Raw genomic sequence first — 15,972 nt, 5'->3', positions numbered from 1 at the left:
TTAGGAAGACTTTGGCAGTTTGACAAGAAAGCTATTCATAATGGTCATTCCAACAAGTTCACATTTGTACATAAAATGTGCACAATCACTTTAGTGCCCATGATTCTTATTCAAGTGTGTGAGGATCAAATAGTCATGAGATTGAGAAGAGAGTAAGAGAGAAGATATGAAAAGAAAAAGAGTGAGTTTGAGAGAGAACTTAAAAAGAAAGGAGAAAAAGTGAGGATACTTCCAAATAAAAATATGAGGGTAAAAAGAAAAGTGATGAGAAAAATCAATATGAAAGGAGATAAAATTTATTTGAGAGAAAAAAAGTGAGAAAAGCTTTGTTGGCCTCTCAGCCTATGTATCTACTTTTATATAAAGAAAGTCCTCATAATGATTTTATTAATTCTTTTGTTAATAATATTTTGTCTAGTGATGTTTCTTCTTTTTTGCAGGAATTTAAAGATTTCTTCCCTAAAAAAGTGCCTCACGGCTAACCTCCAATTAAAGGGATAGAACATCAAATTGACTTGATTTTAGGAGCAACATTGCCCAATCGGCCTACATATAGGAGCCATCCTCAAGAAACTCAAGATATTCAAAAACAAGTAGAAAGATTATTAGAGAAAGGATGGGTGAAGGAAATCCTAAGCCCTTGTGCTGTACCAGTCATCTTAGTACCCAAGAATGATGAAAGCTGGAGGATGTAAACTAATTGTTGTGCCATCAATAATATCACTATAAAGTATAGACATCCCATATCTCGTTTGGATGATTTACTTGATGAATTGTTTGGTTCTTGTTATTTTTCTAAGATTGATCTTAAGAGTAGATATCACCAAATAAGAATAAGGGAGGGGGATAAATGGAAAACAACTTTTAAGACTAAATATGGGTTGTATGAATGGTTGGTTATGCTATTTGGGTTGACTAATGTACCTAGTACCTTTATGCGCTTAATGAATCGTGTGCTTATAACTTTCTTAGGAAAATTTGTTGTTTTTTACTTTGATGATATCTTAATTTACCGTAAATCTTTTGATGAAAATATGTTGCATTTTAGGTGTGTGTTAGAGGTCTTAAGGCAAAAACAATTGTATGCAAATATTGAAAAATGCACATTTTATAAAGATCATGTAATTTTTCTTGGCTTTGTTGTTAATTCTAAAGGTGTGCATGTGGATGAGGAAAAAGTTAAAGCCATTAATGATTAGCCAACCCCTAGGACTGTGAGTGAAGTAAGGAGCTTTCATGGCTTAGCAAGCTTTTACAGACACTTTGTGAGAGATTTTAGTACCATTGCTGCACCCTTAAATGAAGTTGTTAAGAAAAATGTAGAATTTAAATGAGAAAGGGAGCAACAAGAAGCCTTTAATATTTTGAAGAATAAACTTATTCATGCACCCATACTTGCACTCCCTAATTTTGCTAAATCTTTTGAATTAAAGTGTGATGCATCTAATGTTTGAATATGGGCTATTTTGATGCAAGAGAGACATCCCATTGCTTACTTTAGTGAAAAGCTTAATGGAGCATGCTTGAAGTATCCTATTTCTGATAAAGAATTTATTCTTTGATTAGGGCACTTCAAACATGGCAACATGATCTTTTACCTAAAGAATTTATGATCTATAGTGACCATGAATCATTGAAATATCTTAAGGGTCAAGGGAAATTAAATAAAAGATATGCTAAGTGAGTAGAGTTCCTAGAACAATTTTCCTATGTTATTAAGCATAAGCAAGGTAAAATGAATATAGTGGCTAATACATTATCTAGGCGTTGTGTTGCTTTCTATGCTCCAAACAAAATTGCTTGGATTTGAACATGTAAAGGAACTTTATGTGCATGATGCTGACTTTACTGAATTATATGCTTAATTCGTGACTTGCTTGTGAAAGAAGCCCATGAGGATGGTTTGATGGGACACTTTGGTGTACCTAAAACCTTAATAATCTTGAAAGAACACTTCTTTTGGCCTAGAATGAAACATAGTGTTTATAAATTCTGTGAAAGGTGTGTTGTGTGCAAGAAGGCTAAATCTAAGCTAAATCCTCATGGCCTTTATACTCCATTACCTATTCTAAATTACCCTTGGATTGATGTTTCTATGAATTTCATTGTAGGTTTGCCAAGGACAAAGAATGGCAAGGGCTCCATGTTTGTGGTTGTGGACCGCTTTTCAAAGATGACTTATTTTATCCCATGTAAGAAAGTAGATGATGCTACACATATTGCAAACCTATATTCAAAGAGGTTGTAAGGTTGCATGGCTTGTCAAGGAGCATAGTTTCAGATAGAGACTTTAAGTTTCTAAGTCACTTCTGGAGGATCCTGTGGCAAAAACTTGGAACCAAACTTCTATTCTCTACCTTATGTCGCCCACAAACAAATAGACAAACAGAGGTGGTAAATTGTACCTTAACTACTATTCTCAGGACTATAGTAAGGAAAAATCTCAAATCATAAATTTGCATATAATATGACATTTCATTCGACTACCATGCATTTAACCTTTGCCACTACGTAATGTTTCATCTTTAATACATAAGGATGACAATGCCAAAGCTGAATTTGTTAGAAAATTGGATGAAAAGGTGAAGACTCAAATTGAAAAGAAAGTAGAATAATAAGCAAAATATGCCAACAAGGGAAGGAAGAAAGTGGTATTTAAATCCAGAGATTGAGTTTGGGTACACATGCATAAGGCGAGGTTTCCTACGCAAAAAAGTCAAAGCTTCAACCAAGAAGGGATGAACCATTGTGTAACACCTTAAATTTAATTTCAATAAATAAGGAATTTCACAAATTTTTGAAATAATAAAACTTTCATTTCTAATCCAAATACTCATCAAACATTTCAAATAAACAAAGGGGTTACAAATTACATCAAACAGTTGTTACAAGACTTATTCAAATACAACAGTTTTCAAAATAATATCTTAAGTCCTATAGCAATTCCATCCACCCCTTCACTGAGTCTGATGCTGATCGTCTTGATTACATGAAAAATGAATGTAAGGGTGAGTACTCTACACTACCAAAACACAATCAAACATAGAGTCTCACCTCTAATTCATTTCCAATACATTTATACAAATATAACACAAACAACATCATTATCCAGCACCTTTCAATTCAACATCAATGCACTCACAGCACCAACAACACTTCACATTCAAAATTACAATTAATAACAATTTCGTGCACACGCACGCCAGCCACGCTCATTGTGATCATAGATTTACACTTCACGGGTACCAGGTGGGCAGTCACGGGTCACTCAACAAAGGTAGTGATTAGAGGTCTAGTCAGGAAGAGAGTGTGTGGCCCGTGGTGCACCCGTTCCACAGTCAGTGTCACCACCACTCCCTTTTTCCCAAAGTATTTCTACCGTCCTTATCTTCCACACTCCCAGTGTATCGCTGAACCATTCACAATACATTACAACAGCGCTAACACGCCCATTCACACGTATATACCATTGATGCATGTAATAATTATGCTTACACACGACACATAGCCCACATTGCATTCAAATACACGGCACTAGGCCCACATTCATTTCACATTACACAATACATGGTCAACATTCATCTATATTACACAGCCCTCAGGTCCATATTTGTTCACAATATTCATTCTATCATGAAACATCTAGCATACAATTCACATTCATCCATTTCGGGTAAACACACACAATATTCACATCTCACGGCACATGACCCTCATCACATTTCTCAATCAACTTTCATTCTCTACACATTTTCTACCTTCTAACTCAGCCACAACTTCACATTCAATTAATTACACATAAAAAGAGTATGGTAGAGTTTCCCCTTACCTCGGGTCAACGTTCCACATGCTAAATCCACCAAGAAGTGCTCTTCCTCACGGATTTCATCCTAAACACATGGAGAAACTTCATGAGAACCCAAGGAAACCCAGAAACAGAGAAAAAGGGATGAGAAACGGAACCCTAACCATTAAAACTCACCTCCAAGCATTCCCCACAAGAGTTCAACCTTCAATCAAGCTCCCGAATGGCTTTGGAGGTAATGTAATTGGTAGAATAAGGTTTGGGAGTAGGAATTTCGAAGGAGAAGGGATAAATGAAATCTCCCCGAACCTAACCCCTTTAAATCCCTTCTGGTCGAGCACTCTTGCTACAGCGAAAAACTCGGAAAAAACTGTACTCTAGTTTTTGCAGAATCTCGCTACAGCAAGATTGCACCAAAAAATGTGTCCCAAACTGTTGCTCTGTCATTACAACGAGACATCTCTCACTATAGCGAGAAGGCGATAGTTTCGGTCCTTCCTCCTAGGGCCCTCTCGCTACAGCGAGACTCTTCTCGCTGCAGCAAGGACAGCCCAATATTACACCCTGCACTTAGGCACTTAGCCCATTTTCAACCCTATTCAGTCATGCATACACATATATATACACACATCTACAACATGCATATATATACACATATTCATACTCATTGCACACAAAACACCATCATTACGCAGTCAATGCAAATTTTCAACATCCATTAACACTTATACTCACATATACACGCATTCAGATTTATATAAATAACAATAATTAATATCACAAAATTCGGAGTGTTACACATTGCATGTCTTAGAGAGGATCGAGGATAATGCATACAAAGTGGACTTACCAGGTGAATATGGTGTTAGTGCTACTTTTAATGTATCCGATTTATCTCTCTTTGATGTAGGTGGTGAAGAGTCAAATTCGAGGACAGATTATGTTGAAGGAGGAGTTGATGAGAATCAAAGAAGGTCAATTAAAGACAAAGACTTGAAGGCATTAGAAGGACTTCAAGAACCAATAAAACAATGGCAAGAGCAAAGAGAATAAATGGAGACTTAGAAAAGATGGTTGTTGTCCTATTTGAAAGAGAGCTTAATTTGGAATTAGAAGAGCCTAAGATGATTAATTACATATGCTTAAAGAACTTGGACTCGAATTAGTTTTATTAGAATTTAATTTTCATGGTTTTTTAGTTATTTTAATATTAGTCATTACTTATTTTTAGTTTTTATTTAGTATAAAATCTTGTTATTTTATTTAGTTTATTTAGGTTTGGGTTATTGCCACAAAATGCCTGTTAGGATTGTGTTTGTGTTGGTTTATGAGCGTTACACATATATAAGCTCTTGTAAACACACTTTTAAATAGTCTTACATACAATTTGAGATTAAACACTTGTGTGAGAGTATTTGACTCTAGGTTCTTGTTCCTTACTTATTAATTTTGTAATTGTGGTGCCATTTTTCATATCTATTTTATTTTCACTTTTATTAATTTCTTCTTGTTTAAATTCCTATTTGTGCTCTAATAATTTCATTTTTTGTCGTGTAAAATTTAATTCAAGATCGTTTAATTCAGCAACATGAATTGTGTTTGTCATCAGTAATATGAGTGCATAAAATACTAGTGTGCCATTTAATAGTCACTTTAATATCTTTTGCTATAGATATTTACATATGACTAATCAAAATAAATAATAATTAAAAATATGAATTATGCAATTTTAATTACTATATTTTATATATTCCCAAAAATAATCAAGTAGAAAGTGATGATGCTAAAGCTCAAATGTTGAGTACTCTTACGTATATTGCTAAATAAAATAATAGCCTATAATTGTACAATAAGATAGCCAAAATGAAATTTGCAATATCAATAATACATTAATACAAAATTAAATTTAAAAATATTTCACAAAATAGATTATTAATTGGTTGATGGACGATGCTGAATCACTATCAAAACAACTTAGAGTCAAACTTAGGTCGATTCACGAAGACACATTCTCAGTCAAATTTAATTTAGGTTTTCTTTTTAAAAAATACAAATAAGATTTTTGGGATTTAGAAAATTACAAATTAATCGAATTGAATTATGAACAGAATAAAATTGAGTAAAAATGAATTAAGAAACATCAATCCATAAAATATTAAACGTGTGTAACTCTGGCTATCATAGTATCTAAAGATTTAAATCTGCGTTTGAATAATAATCGAATTCAATTATGAATTTAATCAAATAACTTAATTGAATATAGTTACGAATTAAATCAAATAATTATTTAACCTAATCTGTATTAATTATCAAATCAGAGCATTAATCGAGTCTTAATTTAAATTGTAACAGCAGAAAAGTTAATCACAATTGCAATACACATTTCTAAGATTAAAGAGAAAAAGATAACAAACTCAGAGCAATTTAGCGCAAAACTTAAGTCAAAATTACAGTGTTTGGATTCCGCGGATTGAACGATAAATTTAGCTTTTCATCGAGGCAGTTAACCCACGCAAGAATGAGAAAAGAACTAGAGAGTTCGAGATAAAGTAAAAACAAGAATTCTTATTTTGGTCAAGTCTCAAAATCTCAAAGTGTTTTTATCACCTCCCTTAAATCAGAACCTTATTAGTCTATTTATAAGCTCTGATTAGGGTAAATTAAATGGCCAAAATTCAGGCCTTAATTATAACTACAGGCCCAAATACAATTATCTAATAACAAAAGGTCCAAATGTAATCTCGCAACAATATTCAGCAAATTTGCCTCAACCTCAAAAAATCATGAAAAATAGAAATCAACTCCAAATCTAGCGACCTATATATACATTTTGAAACTCTAGACGTGTAGAATCTAATGTAACTAGAATCAGTCAAAAATGCTATCTGTAGAAAAAGTTTTGGCTAAAAGAGTAGTCAGATGTCAAAATTACAAAAAAAATACAAAATTAAAGCATTTATTTGTAATAGGCTCAATTTATTCGAATAAGTAGAAAATAGTAAAAACTCTAAAAACAAAACATATTAAAAGAGTTTATAAACCAAAATAAAACTATAAATATAAACCTAAAATGTGTCACATCATTGGTATTCTAACATGTCATGTTAGTAAATATTCAAAAAATCTAGACTTATAAACTTGTAAATATACAATAAAATTTATAAATATATAATGTCCAATTGCTCTATTAAATGAGAAAACTAAATTCATTAAATAATTCATAAAAAAATTATATTAGTTAGACATTTCAACTAATAATTATAAGCTAAGATAGTGAATTTGCATATAATATGTCTACCAACATTAAATGATTTGTCTCTAATTTATTATAATTAGTGCAAGAAAAAATAATTAAAATAAAAAAATTGTATAAAATGAAAATGAAATCACCTACTATACCTTTTTAGAAATCTTTAAATTCTCGCTAACATCAAGGTGTTTAAATTGATAAGGAGAAAGTATTAACCAATTTTGAGCACAAATGAGTGTCTCAGTCATTTCTAGGGATAATGAACTTTTGAAGATGTCCAATATCTTACCCTTAGTGCTAAATGCATTTTCAATTGTCACAGTGAAAATAGGTGTGACTAACACATCTTTTGCCATGGTTGATAAGATAAGGAAATGTGAGAAATTATGCTTCCACCATAAAAGCAAGTAAAAATTATCATCCTAATCAACACAACCTTTAGCAAGGTACCTATCAAATTCATTCTTTTGCACAATAGAACTTATTGCTTTCAAATACTATTTAAAAGCATCAATCTTAGCCAAATGTGTTGAATATATGAAAAAACTAGATGTTTGACCATGTGAATAGTCTTCTATTGATACATAAGAAGGTTGTACCACCTTACTTTATTGTTGATGAGCTACAACATGTCAATTATGCAATCTATAAAAACTTTGTTTCACTTTAGTGGCTAATTCATTAGAAAAACTGTTATCGCAGTACAAGTCATTGAAAGGTCACTTAACATAATTCAACTTATAATAACTTTAAAAATATAAAAGATGATTTACAATTAGAACCTTACCCTAATATTTATTATATTTTATTTTCATCTCCCATCCAATTAAGGCCATGATAGAATTCAGATTCATAGATGATTCTTTCAGTTCACACAAAATCACAGCTAATTGGTGAAAAGCAACATGTACAATGACTTGAATGTAGGTAGAAAAAATATTTTTTATATCATAAAATATCTTTAAAATTTTAATTAAAATTCCAACATTCTCTTAGTCAATGCTTGTAAAGGGACCAACAACCCTAAAATAATACAAATAATCTCAATCTTTAAATTCCATTTTTCAAAAGCAACTTAAATTTCTAAATAGAATCTAGCACTAAATATGTTGAACTCCATCTAGTTTGAACATTAAGACATACTAATTTTTTAAAGAAATTTTAGCAGAATCAATGCATTCTTTAAATTTGCCTAGCCTTTGAGGTGAGGACCTTAAAAATCTAATAACATTTTTAATGCTTGTTATGGAAGCATGTATGTCCTTTATATGATTATTAACAACCAAAACAAACTCATTAAAACTCTTAATTCTTTGTTTTAATATCCCACAGCCACATTATTGAAAAAAACATTATCAACAGTAATACCAGATACATTTCTAAGACCTCAATCCCTTAATATGTCCTTAATATGCTTTCCTATGGTCTCACCTTTATGATTCTAAACTATTGAAAAACGTATCTATGAAATGAGTTGTGAGGATTAAGTAATTAAGATTTTGAACAAAGATCTACCAACTAGTAACAAGAGAAACCTTATTACAATTTCATCTAAAAATGATTTTTTAGCCTCATACAATTTAGAATAACATAGTATATCTTGAAGGCACGACAAATTGAGGATGTAGTTGCTTATAAAGAATCTCGAACCTCTTACCCTCAACAACTTTGAAAAAATGTTATTCTCTAAGGTAACAAATAAGGCCAAAGCCTTCCTACACGCTTTTACATTGAATCTCTAGCTTGTAACAATTAATTTAAAGTTTTCTCCACTCTTAATAGGACAAAAAATAAGGATTCTTTTCCTAAGATCATAACTGATAGCATATGTATATTTAGAGAAACCTTTTAAATGTATTAACGTGTTTGATATTTTATGAACTTTAAACTGTCATAATTACTTTTTTATTATAGTAATTATATGCAACTATCAATTTTTTACATTTAGATTTGGATAATTTAGTAAAATGGTCGAAATTGCTAAAGTTCTTTGGAAACCATTAACATTTGGCTCTTCCTATTTTCTATATTAGGCTTGCTTCCATCACTTCCCACTATAAGTGCAAAACTATTTCAATTTTGTTTAAAGATGTAGGTTATACTTAGGTAAGTATTAGAGGAAAGTGTTGTTGATAATTCCATATTTTGATGTACTTTATGGTTTATTTCTTTGTAATTGAAGTTTATTTTATGGAGATTTCTCACTAGTTTTAATATTAATTTTCGCATAAAAGCATAAGAGAACCACCGTGCTTCTTGGGAATATTTTGAGCCAAAACTTGGATAATTTTAGTAGGCCCTGTACATATTTAAATGTAAAAAATATAAGCCATAAAGTACATAAAAAAATGGGTCCAGTTTAATCGAAATATCTTTTCGGGTAAGTTTTATCCACTATCAGCAACTCAACTGAAATCTTTATTTGAGTTCAAATCTAAATCTTGATTAAAACTCCTGCAAGATTTAAATTTTGAATTTCAACTTTTGAACGCATATTCGTTCAGCACGATTGTGCTTCGCAAGGTACATAGGCGCGCTTCGTTGTCTAGAACAGCCGTGCTGAATGGATCTGCGTTCAAAAGTTTCAATTCAAAATTTAAACCTTGCGGAAGTTTTTATCCAAATTCAGATTTGAATTCAAATAAAAATTTAATTTGAGTTTCTGATCGTGGATAAAACTGATTTGAAAAGATAAAGTTCAACCGACCAGGAACTCAAAGCACATCCTATAGAAACAGGCCTTATGCTCCACACTTGACACATTTGACTTCATTCGACACTTCTCTACACATTTCTGTCACCTCTTAGTTCTAACCTATTTGTCAGTTAAAAGTTATTGGAGATCATTGGCAAAAATAATGAGTCTCCTTTCGTAGTCCGAGTAAGTGATCGAACACCCTTTGAGAACAATAACTTTTTTCATCTTTTTGCCTTTTGAGTTTCTCTTATTTGAATTCTTCTTTGTACTTTATGGATCAATTCATCATGTTTTCTGTTGTTTGTTTTGTTATAAGTTGCTAAATCTATAACTAGGGCTATGGTGGGTCCTATTAGACACTCTATGTGACTTTAACATTTAATAAAATAACAAGTCTTCTTGCACACATTTATGTTTACCCGTCAGGGCTTCCTACAAGGGTAAGTTACCATGAGAATTTGTATGCAAATTAATAATCAGAAGTAACAAGAATAAAGGTACAAGAAATAATTAGAATAATTTTGTTGTAATCTAACCAAATTACCTTTGAGGTTGGGATTAGCTTCGTATTCCAAAAAAGTACGGACATATGTTAGGTTTCCTTTTGATGCTACTACATTCTGATTTTCCAAACTAATTAATCAACTTAATTAACAAAAATAGAGAATTTAGAAGATAAGGTATTTTACTAACCAAAGCTATATCTCCTTTCTTGTCGGATTTATCTTTATCCTAACCCTATTCTAACAATTGTTTTAATAATAAATCATGTCCCTTAGATGCAGCACGACAAATATACAATGGTTGGTCCATTGTACCATAAGTATACTTCCCTATAACATGTGAGTGGACTATATCTATTCTCTGGCTCTCATTCTTACTTGAAGAAAATTATTCATAATTGTATTTACCTCTACATCTTTCACGTAGGATCCAATAAATTTTAAGAAATGTTTACTCTTTACCTTTAATAAAGTGCTCGTTACTATTGTTTTAATGGTAAAAGGCTACAGCCTGTTCAACAACACACCAATGTCGCCACAAATATAAGCAGGAGTTATGGTTTTTCTCACAATATCTTTGGTTCCATCATCTTTGATTATCACAATCTCTAAACAATCAATTTAAAAATTTAAAACAAATACGCATAACAAACCAAACGTAAAAGTGCATGAACACATAAAAATTTGATATTATATAAAAAAGGCTTTAAGCATCTCATAACAAATCAATAATGCATGTACTAAATGCAATATTAAAAAGCATGAACAGAATACAAAACACCATTTCTCCTTTATTTGTTGGATGTACGTCTCCACAGCCAATTGTGATTAGAGTAGATAACGACCAATAGATTGCTGCTACATATCTTGTTCCCAAACATTCATATGTTGACACTATCATCCATATTCTAATTGCATCGTGAAAATTAGTGACGATACGATAAAATAACTATGCATTATAGTGCGCAACAAAGTCTGTAATCTATAGAAAATATTCAACATTAATACTGCTAGATGTTTAATCTTGCGATGTGTTAAATCCACTTCTATTTGATTAATATAAGCAAATCTTGTAACTTCTATCGCAAGTCTCTAAGAGTTAACAAGAAAACAACATGATGAAAATTTATTTAACACAAAAATACTCCACAGTCAAGTTATTCAAAACTATAAACTTTATAGTAACAAATTAATATTTTACTAACAAATTTTCAAATTCAACCGAAATGAAACAACAGGCTCATGACACCAACAATGTATATAGTAAATGCAATATTAAAAAGAATTAATAGAATATAAAATACCATTTCTCCTTAATTAGTTGGATTTATGTCTCTATAGCGAACTGTGGTTAGAGTGAATAATGACCAGTAGATTGCTGCTATATATCTTGTTCCCAAGCCTTCATCTATTGACACTATCATCCATGTTACTTACAAGTTTTCAAATTCGACCATAATGAAACAACAGGCTTACAACACTAACGATGTACGTAGTAAATTCAATATTAAAAACTATGAATAGAATACAAAAGACCATTTCTCATATATTTGTTGGATGTACGTCTTCATAGCCAACTGTGGTTAGAGTAGATAATGACCATTAGACTGCTGCTATATATGTTGTTCCCAAACCTTCATCTGTTGACACTATTATTCATGTTCCAATTGGATCGTGAAATTTAGTGACAATACAATAAAATAAATATGCATTACAGTGCGCAACAAAGTTTAGTAGAAAACATTCCACATCAATATCGCTAGATGTTTAGTCTTGCGATGTGTTAAATCAGTGTCTATTTGGTTGATTGAAGCAAATCTTGGAACTTCTTCTATCGCAGCACTCTAAGAGTTAACAAGAAAACTATTTGATTAAAATTTATTTAATATAAAATTATTTCACAGTTAAGTTATTCAAAACTATGAACTTTATAATAACAAATTAATATTTTAGGTACAAATTTTCAAACTCCAGCGTAATGAAACAACATGTCATGGCACCAACGTTGCACGTAGTAAATGCAATATTAAAAAACATGAACAAAATACAAAATATCATTTCTCCTCTATTTGTCGGATGTACATCTCTTTAGCCAACTGTGGTTAGAGTAGATAATGACCATTAGATTGCTATTATATATCTTGTTCCTAAACCTTCATGTGTTGACATTATCATCCATGCTCTAACTGGATTATGAAATTTGGTGACGATACAATAAATAAATATGCATTGCACTGCACAACAAAGTCTGTAAACCGAAGAAAATATTCAACATCAATATCGCTAGATGTTTAGTCTTGCAATGTGTTAAATCAACATCTGTTTGGTTGATTGAAGCAAATCTTTTAACTTCTTCTATTGCAATACTCTAGGAGTTAACATGAAAAAAACATGATTAAAATTTTTTTGATATAAAAACACCCTACTATTAATTTATTCAATACTACGAACTTTATAGTAACAAATTAATATTTTACGTACAAGTTTTCAAGTTCGATCGTAATGAAACAATACGCTCATGGCACCAACGATGGACATATTAAATGCGATATTAAAAAGCATGAGCAGAATACAAAACACCATTTCTTCTCTATTTGTTGAATATATGTTACCATAGCCAACTGTGGTTAGAGTAGATAATGACCATTGGTATTACATATCTTATTACCAAACCTTCATCCTGTAACAGTCTCATACATATTCTAATTGGATTGTGAAATTTAGTGACACTACGATAAAATAAACGTGCATTACAGTGCACAACAAAGTATGTAATCTACAGAAAACATTAAACATTAATATCGCTAGATGTTAAATCATATGATCTGATAAATCATCTTCTATTTAGTTGATTCAAGCAAATCTTGTAACTTCCTCCGTTGCAAGTCTCTAGAATTTATTTAATATAAAATTGCTTGACAGTTAAGTTATTCAAAACTACAAACATTATAGTAACAAATTAATATTTTACACACAAGTTTTTGAATTCGACCATAATGAAACAATACGCTAATGGCACAAATGATGTACGTAGTAAATGCGATATTAAAAAGCATGAACAGAACACAAAAAATCATTTCTACTCTATTTGTTGAATGTACATTACCACAGCCAACTCTGGTTAGAATAGATAATGACCATTAGATTGGTACTACATATCTTGCTACCAAACCTTCATCTGGTGACAGTCTCATACATATTCTAATTGGATCGTAGAATTTGGTTACGATACAATAATATAAATATGCATTAGAGTATGCAACAAAGTTTGTAATCTGTAGAAAACATTCAACACTAATACTGCTAGATGTTTAATCTTACGATGTGTTAAATCGGCGTTTATTTGGTTGATTGAAGCAAATCTTGTAACTTCTTCTATTGCAACACTCTAAGAGTTAACAAAAAAATCATTTGATTAGAATTTATTGAATATAAAATTGCTTGACGGTTAAGTTATTTGAAACTTTGAACTTTATAGTAACAAATTAATATTTTACGCACAACTTTTCAAATTCTACCCTAATGAAACAACAGGCTCATGGCACCAACGTTGTATGTAGTAAATGTAATATTAAAAAGCATGAAAAAAATACAGAATACCATTTTTTCTCCATTTGTTGGATGTACGTTTTCACAGCCAACTGTGGTTAGAATAGATAATGACCATTAGATTGATGTTATATATCTTGTTCCGAAACCTTCATGTGTTGACACTATCATCGATATTCTAATTGGATCCTGAAATTTGGTGTCGATACAATAAAATAAATATGCATTACACTGCTAACAAAGTCTATAATCTGTAGAAAATATTCAAGATCAATACCGTTAGAAGTTTAGTCTTGTGATGTGTTAAATCAACGTCTATTTGGTTGATTGAAGCAAATCTTATAACTTCTTCTATGACAACACTCTAAGAGTTAACAAGAAAAGAACATGATTAAAATTTATTAAATATAAAAACATTCCACTTTTTATTTATTCAATACTACAAACAATAAAGCAACAAACTAAAATTTTACGTACAAGTTTTCAAGTTCAACCATAATGAAACAATAAGCTCAGGCACCAATGATGTACATAGTAAATGCGATATTAAAAAGCAAGAACATATTACAAAACACCATTTCTTCTCTATTTGTTGAATGTACGTTTCGTTACAGTAGATAATGACCATTAGATTGCTACTACATATCTTGTTACGAAACCTTCATCTGGTGACAGTCTCATACATATTCTAATTGGATTGTGAAATTTAGTGATAATATGATAAAATAAACATGCATTACAATGCACAACAAATTATGTAATCTGTATAAAATATTCAACATTAATATCGCTAGATGTTAAATCATGTAAATCATCTTCTATTTGATTGATTCAAGTAAATCTTTTAACTTTTTCCGTCGCAATTCTCTAAGAGTTAACAAGAAAACCACTTGATTACAATTTATTTAATGTAAAATCACTTCACAGTTAAGTTATTCGAAACTTTAAACTTTATAGTAACAAATTAATATTTTACGCACAAGTTTTCAAATTCCATCGTAATGAAACAACAGGCTCATGGCACCAACGTTGTACGTAAGAAATGCAACATTAAAAGCATGAACAGAATACTAAACATCATTCCTCCTCTACTTGTTGGATGTACGTCTTTATAGCCAACTGTGGTTAGAGTAGATAATGACCACTAGATTGCTGTTATATATCTTGTTCCCAAACCTTCACCTGCTGACATTATCATCTATGCTCTAATTGAATCATAAAATTTAGGGACGATACAATAAAATAAATAGGCATTACAGTGCGCAACAAAGTCTGTAATTTGTAGAAAATATGCAACATTAATTCGGCTAGATGTTTAATCTTGCGACGTGTTAAATAAGCGTCTATTTGGTTGATTGAAGCAAATCTTGTAACTTCTTCTATCGCAACACTCTAAGAGTTAACAAGAAAATCATTTGATTAGAATTTATTTAATATAAAATTACTTGACAGTTAAGTTATTCAAAACTACAAACTTTATAGAAACAAATTAATATTTTAAGTACAAGTTTTCAAACTCTAGCGTAATGAAACAACAAGTCATGGCACCGACGTTGTAAGTAGTTAATGCAATATTAAAAAGTATGAACACAATACAAAATACCATTTCTTCTCCATTTGTTGGATGTATGTCTCCATAGCCAACTGTGGTTAGAGTAGATAATGACCATTAGATTGCTGTTATATATCTTGTTCCCAAACCTTCATGTGTTGACACTATCATCCATGTTCTAATTGGATCGCAAAATTTGGTAACCATACAATAAAATAAATATCCATTACACTGCAAACAAAGTCTATAATCTGTAGAAAATATTCAATATCAATACCGCTAGATGTTTAGTCTTGCGATGTGTTAAATCAACGTCTATTTAGTTGATTGAAGCAAATCTTGTAACTTCTTCTATCGCAACACTCTAAGAGTTAACAAGAAAAACATTTTATTAGAATTTATTTAATATAAAATTGCTTGACAGTTAAGTTATTCAAAACTACGAACTTTATAGTAACAAATTAATATTTTACAGAGAAGTTTTCAAACTCCAGTGTAATGAAACAACAGGTCATGGCGCCAACATTGTACGTAGTAAATGCAATATCAAAAAGCATGAACAAAATACAGATCACCATTCCTCCTCTATTTGTTGGATGTACATCTTCATAGCTA

Source organism: Abrus precatorius, unplaced genomic scaffold (genome assembly GCF_003935025.1).
Source record: "Abrus precatorius isolate BTA unplaced genomic scaffold, Abrus_2018 Scaffold2, whole genome shotgun sequence".
Classification (NCBI taxonomy): Eukaryota; Viridiplantae; Streptophyta; class Magnoliopsida; order Fabales; family Fabaceae; genus Abrus; species Abrus precatorius.
The sequence above is the reverse complement of the archived record's forward strand: the minus strand, read 5'-3'. Positions refer to the sequence as shown.